Genomic DNA, 7,859 nt, shown 5'->3' on the forward strand with positions numbered 1-7,859 from the left:
GTTCAATCCCTGAGTCAGACAGATCCCCTGGAGAAGGAAATGGCAATCCATTCCAGTATTCTTGCCTCGGAAATGCAAAGGACAGAGGAACCTGGGAAGCTGCACTCCATGGGATGGCAAAAGAGTCGGACATGACTTAGTGACTAAACAACAAAGGCTTGCTAAAGGTTATAGAACTAGGAAGCAAAGGAGGCAGGACTCAAACTCAGGTCTGTCTGACTCCAGATTTTTTAGAAAGGTACTCTTCCATTTGGGAACCAGTAAAGAAGAGTGGGTAAAACCATATTTGGCAGTTTAAGTCACTTTCCAGATTTGTCACTTTCCATTTATCATCTTGGGCAACTTGTGTGACATGTCTAAGCCTTCATTTTCCGATCTGTAAAATGGGGATAGTAAGTGTCAGCTACTCATAGGGCTGTTGTAAGAATTAAATGAAATAAACAGACGCGGAAGAGCTCGTCAACACACAATAACTATTCTTTCCTTGGCTGCTCTGGGCTTTTGTTGCAGAACACAGGCTTTCTCTAGCTGCTGCAAGTGGGGGCTCCTTTCACTGTGGTGCACAGTCTTCTCATTGCAGGGGCTCCTCTTGTTGCAGAGCACAAGCTCTAGGTATGTGGATTTAGTAGCTGTGGTGCACGGGCTTAGTTGCTCCGTGGCATGTGATATTTTCCTGGACCAGGGATCGAACCCATGTCCCCTGTATTAGCAGGCAGATTCTAAACCACTGAACAACCAAGGAGATCCCACAATAACTATTCTTATAGCCCCTGTATTTCCCCCTTTAGGATTACTAAATCATAGCCATCCACACCTACATCAGCTCCTTAGCACACAAGCAGGCATATTTTAGTGGGATATCTTGTTATAAGACAAGAGAAAAGACAGGAAGTAATGCAAGCAGTCTCTTCAGGTATCAGATGGTTGCCTTCTGAGCTGCCTGCACACTTGATAGGAATGAAAACGATCAAAATAAATGACAGTGCTCAGGGCAAGGGGCCATCTGTTCCCCTGCCAGGCTGTTCAATGAAAAAAGGAATAGTTATCTTGGGTCTAAAGCTTCATCCCCACTGGAGCCTTGTGTTTCAAATCCCCTTAAGGTTAGAACCAACTTTCAAAAAGAATAATTAAATCTGGAAAGAAATGGGGTCAGCAGGTCTCACAGTGCTTTCAGACAGGAAGTCTCAGAGCTGAAGGAGGGAATGGCTGCCAGCAAAGCTGCTTTCCTGCATATCCAGGAAAACTCAATACAAAAACCCAAAGAACCACTCGGTCCTAGGAAGAAGATATAGAAGCCCATCTAATCACAAACAAGTTGACCTTAGCTGTAAGTCATCCACTGTCAAAAGACTGGTTCTATTTATAAACTGATGCATTTCGGAACACTTTTGACTTCCTTAACAACAACAAAAAAAATTATATTTAGTAATCACATAAACACAGAGACTGTATTTATGCTAACAAAGAAGTCAAATACCTAAGAATCAATATGCTGAGAGATGTGTACAGTCTATATAAAGAAAACCTCAAAATGTTATTGAAGAGGTGAAAGACAATTTTAATACATCAAAACAGTGTTCCTGAGACATAAAATTGTAAAGATACCAGCTCTCAAAGTTAACCTATGGTCAACTCAATGACAATCAATATTCCTGTAGACTTTTTTAAAAGAACTCAACAAAATAATTCCAAATTTCACTTGGAAAAAAATGAATGGTGGGATATCATACTTTTATTCACTTATTTATACAGTTTATTAATTGTACATCTTGACTTTGACTTTACAGCTTTATTGAGATATATTTCACATTTCATTAAATTTACCTTTTCAAAGTGTACAGATCAGTGGTTTTTAGTATATTCACAGAGTTGTGTCAACACCAGCACTCTGTAATTTTTCTTTTTTTTTGGTCTGGTCCTTGAGCATGAAAACATGAAATCCTAACCATTGGACCACCAGGGAATTCTCTATAATTTTTCAATACTAAAAAAAAAAAAAAATGTGTACCCATTAGCTCTCACTCATCTTTCCCATTCCACATTTCCACACAAGTTAGTCCCAAGTAACTATTAATCTACCTTTTGTCTGTATGCATTTGTCTGTTCTGGAAATTTTATATAAATAGAATTATACAATATCTGGCCTTTAGTGACTGGTTTCACTTAGCATAATGTTTTCAAGGTTTCTGTAGTAAAGGATTTAACCTTGCCCAGACAGAAATCTGGCCTTTGTCCTTGGCTTTGGGGAAGCAATTTCTAAGCTTTTGAAAGGTCATGCCTAATAGGAGTGCCTCTGTTTTCCTGGTAGCTTTGAGTCACCAGATCAATTCAATTCAGTTCAGTCGCTCAGTCGTGTCCGACTCTTTGCGACCCCATGGACTGCAGCATGCAGAGCTTCCCTCCCTTCAGTGTCATATCTTTTTGCCTTTTCATACTGTTCATGGGGTTCTCAAGGCAAGAATACTGAAGTGGTTTGCCATTCCCTTCTCCAGTGGACCACATTTTGTTAGAACTCTCCACCAAGACCCGTCCATCATGGGTGGCCCTACACAGCATGGCTCATAGCTTTTCATTGAATTAGACAAGGCTGTGATCCATGTGATCAGCTTTTGAGTCACCAGATGATCTAACAATATGATTTAGGTGGAAGCTAACCACATCAAGTAGTCTTATAGTGGAGTCTGGCCAGAAAGACTAACAAAGTGATTTAGCATGGGGGCTTTAGGTCACAGTATCAGTAAACATCTTAGGGGCTGGAGACTGAGATCAGCCACACAAGCAGTCAGTCATGCCTATGTGATGGAGGCTCAGTAAAAACTCTGCACACCAAGGTTCAGGTGAGCCTCCCAGCTTACGGTCACACAGTGATGCCAGGAGAGAAATGCTCTTGGTCTACACAGCGAGGAGACAACTGGATTCTCCATGCTTGGAATCTTCCTGAACTCTGCCCTATTCACCTTCCCTTGGCAACTTTTAAAAATTAATTAATTAATTTTAATTGGAGGCTAGTCACTTTACAATATTGTAGTGGTTTTTGCCATACATTGACATGAATCAGCCATGGGTGTACATGTGTTCCCCATCCTGAACCCCCTTCCACCTCCCTCCCCATCCCATCCCTTAGGGTCATCCCAGTGCACAGGCCCTGAGTGCCCTGTCTCATGCATCAAACCTGGACTGGTGACCTATTTCACATATGGTAATATACGTGTTTCAATGCTGTTCTCTCAAATCATCCCACCCTCACCTTCTCCCACAGAGTCCAAAAGTCTGTTCTTTACATCTGTGTCTCTTTTGCTGTCTTGCATATAGGGTCATCGTTACCATCTTTCTAAATTCCACATATATGCCTTAATATACTGTATTGGTATTTTTCTTTCTGACTTACTTCCCTCTATATAATAGACTCCAGTTTCATCCACCTCATTAGAATTGATTCAAATGCATTCTTTTTAATAGCTGAGTAATAGTTCATTGTGTATATATATCTACCACAGCTTTCTTATCCATTCATCTGCCGATGGACATCTAGGTTGCTTCCATGTCCTAGCTATTGCAAACAGCGCTCCTTGGCAAATTTTTTTTAACATAGTTCTTTTTGGCTGCACTGTGTCTTCATTGCTGGAACTGAGCTTTTGACTAGTTGCAACAACCAGGGACTGCTCTCTAGTTGTGGTGCACAGGCTTCTCAGTGCAGAGTCTTCTCTTGTTGCAGAGCACAGACTCTAGAGTGCACAGACTTCAGTAGTTGTTGTTCATGGGCCCTAGAGCTCTGGCTCAGTAGTTGTGGTGCATGGCATGGTTGCAGAGAAGCACCTGGAATCCTCCTGGACCAGGACTGATTGAGCCAGTGTCCCCCGCATTGGCAGGCAGATTGCTAACCACTAGACCACCAGGGAAGTCCCCTGTGGCTAATTTTCATCTAGATCCTTTTCCTGTAATAAACCAGAAAATGAGCATAACGTCTTTCAGTAAGTTCTACGTATCCTTCTAATAAACTGTCGTCAGGACTTCCCTGATTGCTCAGATGGTCAAAAAAAAAATCTGCCCTCAATGCAGAAGACCTGGGTTCAGTCCCTGGGTTGGGAAGATCCCCTGGAGAAGGGAATGGCAATCCACTCCAGTATTCTTGCCTAGAGAATTCCATGGACAGACCATGGGGTCACAAAGGGTCGGACACGACTGAGTGACTAACACACACACACAATGAATTGTCAAAATTGAATGTGCCTTTAGGAACTCCCAAATTTGCTGCTGGTGTTAAGAAGTGAAGGTAATCTCTTACAAACTGCTCCTTCTGACTTTGGAAGTTGGCTAAACTCACTTGATTTGTTCATAATTTAGCATATATCAATCCTACAGTCCTTTTTTTGCCAAAGAATATTCTATTCTATGGATATATCACATTTTGTTCATCCTTTCATCAGCTAATGGACATATGGGTTGTTTCTACTTTTTCATTGTTATGAATAATGCTGCTATGAACATTTGTGCACAGGTTTTTATATGGACATGTGTTTTCAATTCTTAGTTATAAACCTAGGAGTAGAATTGCCAGGTCACATGGTAACTTCAATGTTCAATTTTTGAGGGACTGCCAAACTGTGTTCCAAGGCGCCTACACTATTTTCTAATACTACCAGCAGTGTATGAGGGTTCAAATTTCTCTATATCCTCATCAATACCTATTATTGTCTTTCTTTTTCATTTTAGTCATTCTAATGAGAATCAGTTGGTATCTCACTCTAGTTTTGATTGGCATTTCCCTGATTCCTAATGATGTTGAACAAATTTGAGTGTGATTATTGGCTATTCACATATATTCTTTGAAGAAATATCTACTCAGATGCTTTGCTCATTCTTTTACATGGATTATGTCTCTTTGTTGTTAACTTGTAAGAGTTCTTCTGACTACAAGTTCCTTATCAGATATATGATTTGCAAATATTTTCTCTCATTCTGTAGGTTGTTTTTCACTTTCCTGTTGGTGCCCTTTGAAGCACAAAAGGTTTTAATTTTCATGAAATCCGATTTATCTATATTTTCTCTTGTTGTTCATATCTATGGGCTGATGGCAGACTATATTGTAAAACTTGTGCTAATTTTCTTAGAAGTATTAATGACAATGTAGTTACAAAGAAAATTTCTTATTCTTGGTTGATGCATGCCGAAGGGTTTGGAAGGAAATGTGTGCAATTTTGACACTGACGTTTTGGAGATTCTAGGCCAATTGTCCTATAAAATGTCTCCACATTCCGGATTTTTCTGCTTTCTTCCTCATGCTGTTTAACTAGTGCCTCTAGAACCTGAATTTCTTGTGAGCCAGAAGTTAGGTCTGACTTGATCAGGTAATTCGAGAACATCCTATCAGAAAAAACTAGCATCAGATTGTCCCTCCATCCAGATATCTAGAAAGGTACATTTTTTTTCTTTTGCAGTTACTAAGTAATATGTGAATCTAGCCTTTTAAACTATAGTTCAGTACAAATCAGAACTTCGATTTTAAAAACTATTTTAAAGATTGTGAAGGAGTATAAAAGGATTCTAATAAGGAAGAACAGTGAAGTAGGACACTGCTGCTTTTCACCAGGAAATGAATATCAGTAAATAAAGAAGCAATATCTAAAGCACAATGGCATCAGAGCATAAAATACTGGTACTGCCATAAATAAAAACATTCATATAGGACAATAGACTGTTAGTTGGAAGGTACCCTAGAAATAAAATTGAGTTTAATTGCCTCACTTTACAAATGCAAAGCCTGAAGCTCAAGAAGCTTAATAAATGCCGTTAAGGCCAATTAAATTAAGTCCAGAAAATAATAATTGTCTTCTAAGTGCTTACTCTATCCTGGACATTGTTCTAAGCACTTTACATGATTAAATTAACTGATGAGTTTATTTAATTATCCCAAAAGCTTTATGAAAATAGGTTTTACTTAACTTTCTCCTTTTTTTTTTTTTTCGGTCCAGCAAGAAACTTAGAACTTAAATAACCTGCCCTAATTTACACGTGGTAAATTAGGATGCCAGGATGGGAACCTAGGAAAGCAGACTCAGGAATCTGTGTGTTTAGCAGCTCCATCCTACTACCTCCCAAGTTGTCACTTGTGGCTACAAGGCCGCAGCTGGTTAGAAATCAAATTAGGTCCTAGGTTCTCTGAGGATGAATTCCTCCCTGCATCTGGAATACCGAGAGTGGGCTGAGTTGATTGTTTCTCGCAATCTGGAGCATTACCAATTCTAGCCTGCACTGGGCAGTCCCTTATGAGCAGGCAGCTACTAATTACCTGTGTTAATGAGGGTAGAATGCTACCAGAAAGATCCAGCAGAGCTAAACACAAGCCCCTACTTGGTTTTACAGTGTGTGCTTAGTCGTTCAGTCGTGTCCAACTCTTTGTGACCCCATGGACTATAGCCTACCAGGCTCCTCTGTCCATGGGGATTCTCCAGGCAGGAATACTGGAGTGGGTTGCCATGCCCTCTTCCATGGGATCTTCCCAACCCAGGGATTGAACCCAGGTCTCCTGCATTGCAGGCAGATTCTTTACCGTCTGAGTCACCAGGGAAGCCCAAGAATACTGGAGTGGGCAGATTGTTCCCTCTCTAGGGGATCTTCCCGACCCAGAAATCAACCCAGGGTCTCCTGCATTGCAGGCCAGTTCTTCACCAGCTGAGCTACCGAGGAAGCCCCTTAGGGTATAATATTGTACTACTTTTGCAATAGATGTGCCTTCTTCATTTACTAAGATTGGTGTTAAAGTCAGTTACTATTCCCTATATACCCCATGGACAGCAAGAGACTGCAAATGATAGAAATGCTTCACAAGATAGCCTCTCTGAAAAATGAGAGTGAGTGCATGCTCAGTTGTGGCTATCTCTTTGCGACCCCATGGACTGTAGCCCGCCAGGCTCCTCTGTCCATGGAATTTCCCAGGCAAGTATACGGGACTGGGTTGTCATTTCCTTTTCCAGGGGATCTTCCTGCGGGTTGTCATTCCCTTCTCCAGGGGAATCTTCCTCGCCCAGGGATCTAACCCAAGTCTCCTGTGTTGCAGGCAAATTTTTACCGCTGAGCCACCAGGGAAGCCTGTGAAAAAATGAGATAATTGTAAAAGGTCTTCTCCACCCTTTCCTTTCAATCCTACCTCCCAGATCTTGGTCTATATCGTACTGATTTCCCGTGTTAATTATTTTAACCTTTTCCTCAGTGGCCTCCTTTGTGTTTCATCACCATAGAAACCCATTCTGCCTTAAGAATCATCTTTAGTGACAGTTTCTAAAGTCTTGCTTGTGCTCCAAATTATCTGCTGAGTTAAATCTAAGGTTCTTGATCTTGTCTTCGGGACTTTCTCTAATTTGCTCCCCTTTTGTTCTCTTTTTAGAAATAATACATTCCTGGAGCAGAGGTTAAAGCAGATCACTGTCAGTGAAAATATTAAGTGAAATAATTAATATATTTACATAGTATTTTAGATTTGAGTAAAACATATTCACCTACATTACCTCAATCACTCTATGATAGATACATAAAGCAGGTAACATGGTCAGCATTTTAAATTTGATAAAACTGGAGGCCAAAGAATTTAAGTATCTTGACCATGATAACACAGCTTACTGTTGAAGCTATTGCTTGAATTTATATTTTCAGACTCCTGGTCATGCTTGGTACATTATACAGTCTGATCAAAGATCCAGTATTTACAAAAAAAAAATTTTTTTTCTTTTGGCTTATATCCTCAGACAGAATTCTAAGATCTCTCCCATGATCCTCTCCCTAGCCCTGCTCCTTGTACACACCCTGCAATAACCCTGGAGCTGTGAATAGGATGAGACATCAGTCCTGTGATTGTGTTATGT

The sequence above is a fragment of the Capra hircus genome, chromosome 10, assembly GCF_001704415.2.
Source record: "Capra hircus breed San Clemente chromosome 10, ASM170441v1, whole genome shotgun sequence".
NCBI classification, from domain to species: domain Eukaryota; kingdom Metazoa; phylum Chordata; class Mammalia; order Artiodactyla; family Bovidae; genus Capra; species Capra hircus.